Genomic DNA, 3,155 nt, shown 5'->3' on the forward strand with positions numbered 1-3,155 from the left:
TTGTGTTTTAGAGTCTCTCACTGCACCCAGAGACAGACTAGCTAGCCAGCAAGTCCCCAGAATTCATCTGTCTTCACCTACCTTGTGCTGGGGTTGTAGACACGTGAGGCCATGTCCAGCCTTTAAGTGGAGAGTAGGTCAAACTCAGGTCCTCATGTTGCCTAGCAAGCACTTTGCCCACTGTGCTAGTTTTTGTTAAGCTGACACAAACTAGAGTTATTTGGGAAGACAGAAACTTAATTGAGAAGATGGCTGCCAGCAGATTGGCCTGTCGGGGAGTTTGTGGGACATTTTTTTGTAGTGGTTGATGCTGGAGGGCCCAGTGCAGTGCCACCCCTGTACAGATAGGTGGTCCTGGAGTGTGTAAGAAAGGATGCCGGGTGTTGGTAGCACATGCCTTTAATCCCAGCACTCGGGGAGGCAGAGGCAGGAGAATCTCTGTGATTTCGAGGCCAGCCTGTTCTACGGAGCGAGTTCCAGGACAGCCTCCAAAGCAATACAGAGAAAGGAAGAAAGAAAGAAAGGAAGAGAGAGGATGAGCAAGTCATGGGAACAAGTCAGTAAGCAGAATCCATTCCTCCATGGGCATTGCATCAGTTCTTACCCTGACTTTCCTTCATGAAGGACATGTGGTCAAATAGAGTTTTTCCTCCCGATTTGCTTTTGGCAAATTTTAGTGTGTTTTATCACAGCACTGAAAACCAACCTCAAAGAGGCATAGAGCTGTCCCATCAGCCTGGATTCATGGTCTTGGGACCCTGTAATCCTATAAGGAAACACTCAGGTGTTGAGTGACACACACACACACACACCATTAGCCACAGTCATAGAAACTCAAAGCAGAGTGGCTAAATGATTTATAATACAATCAGTATAAAATATAACTGCAATTATAGAACGATTTCAAAGAATTTTTTCTTTGTGAATCTGGGGAATCCAACCCAGGCCTTGGGTACGTTAGACAAATACTCCATTACTGAGCTTCATCCCCAGCCCAAAGAACTTACAGAACCCTATGAAGTATGTATGAGCCATAGAAAACAGGACAAGGGGGCTGGAGAGATGGCTCTGTGGTTAAGAGCATTGACTGCTCTTCCAGAGGACCCGGGTTCAATTCCCAGCACCCACATGGCAGCTTACAGTTGTCTGTAACTCGTTTCAGGGGACCCACCAGTGTACATAAAATAAAAATAAATAAATTATCTTTAAAAAGGAAAACAGGACATAAGACCATACATGTACATGTAGAAGGATCCTAGCTGCTTCCAAAATATGATCGTATTACAAAAGATCTGGAGCCTGACATGGCAATTGTAAGGATCCAGGCATTATGCTGGCTTGTCCCTGTCACTTGGCAGGATGCACTCAGGCAGTACTGTGGTCAGCCCAGGGTCCCATGAGTACCAGTCTACAGGCAGGTGTAAAGGACCCCTTTAAAAGTCATATCCTGTCCACTTACGATCTTTTTTGCTTTGCTCTCTCTCTTTGGTCTCTTTCAGGCTCTCTGTCTGTCTGTCTGTCTGTCGTCTGTCTGTCTCTCCTTTTCCCCATGTCTCTGTGTCTCTTCACCTCCCCCTCACTCCCCTCTCTGTCTGGCGCGTTATTCCTTCCGCTACGCTCTCCCACGTGGTCCCTTACCTTGGGACCCTCACTAGGGACACCCCCAACCCCTTCTCCAGCTTTATCCTATAGCTGTTAACGAAAGAACAGTAATGCAGCCACCCCAGAACTCGGGAGGTGGAGGCAGGAGGGTCAGGAGTCCAAGGTCATTCACAGCCACACAGAAAATTCCAGGCTGTCTTGGGTTACAAAAGATCCTGCCTCAAAAACAAAAAGTGAAAAAATTTAATTTGGAAAAGAATTGAAATTTATTTGTATATTTTATTTCTATATTTCAAATGCAAGTTATAACTCCTCCCTTCTTTGTGTTTGTTTGTTTATTTGTTTATTTTTGAGGCAGGGTTGGATGATATAGCTTTGGATGGCCTGGAATTTACTATGTGGACCAGGCTGGCCTTGCTTGCGAGAGTCTCTCTGCTTCTGCCTACCGAGTGTTGGAATTGCAGGAGTGAGTGAGTCACTGTGTCTGGCTTTTCATATTTCCTAAGTGTTCTATAGTTACCCAAAAGACAGTTTTTTTTTTTTTTTTTTTACAGTCAAAGGAGGTAAGGAAAGTGTTTCTGTCTCTTTAATGGGACATGAAAACACTGCCCACGTGGGCCTCTTGTTTGTCGTCACGAGCTCTCGCGTGGGCGCGGGGGCATGGCTGGAGGGAATCAGCATCACCCCCTCATTGCTTGCTATGAACCTGGAGTTAGAGCTATTGCCTTGCAAATGCTGCCTTCTCAGCTTTCAGGGGTGTTTCCGTACCATCATCTGCCCAGACTTGCTGACTCTAGAGAGAGGCTGACATCGCCTATTCTTAGTAGGATGGAGTTGGGGGATGGGGACCACAAAGGAGAAGGTTAGTGTTTGTGGCGGTTTGAGTGAGAATGGTCCTCAGAGGCTCTTGTGTATGGATGCTTGGTTCCCAGTTGGTGGAACTGTTTGGGAAGGATTAGGAGGTGTGGCCTCATCGGAGGGTGCCGTGTCTCATGAGGGTGGGGGGCTTGGGGGTGGGGAGGAGTGGGCTTGGAGGTTTCAAAAGACAGCATTATTCCCAGTTAGCTCCCTCTGTCTCTCGGTTGAGTTTCAAGGTGTGGGTTCTTATCTATGACTGACACCCTGCCTGGTGCCTACCTGCTAATGATTATGGACTCTGACCCTCTGAAACCGAGGACACATTCTTTTATAAGATGCCTTAGTCATAGTGTCTTATCAAAGCAATAACATACTATTGCAAACTGCTTCCCCCCCCGCCCCCATTGCCTACAGAAATAGCTATTTCTGCTATCAAAGTCAAATAGATCTTGCAGGGCAACAGTGGGTTTCAAAAGACCTTACCTCAGGGACTGGAAAGGTGGCTCAGTGGTTAAGGGTGTTTGTCTCTGACCACCTGCACTTACGGGCACATAGCCAGAAATAAAAATAACATAAATATTCAAAACATTCAAAAACCCTATCATATTCTTATATACACATAATAAATAAGGGTTAAAAGTTTTTTTTTTGTTTTTGTTTTTAAATAAGCCATGTATTTCTGAGTAAAATATATG

The sequence above is a fragment of the Phodopus roborovskii genome, unplaced genomic scaffold (assembly GCF_943737965.1).
Source record: "Phodopus roborovskii unplaced genomic scaffold, PHOROB, whole genome shotgun sequence".
Lineage (NCBI taxonomy): Eukaryota > Metazoa > Chordata > Mammalia > Rodentia > Cricetidae > Phodopus > Phodopus roborovskii.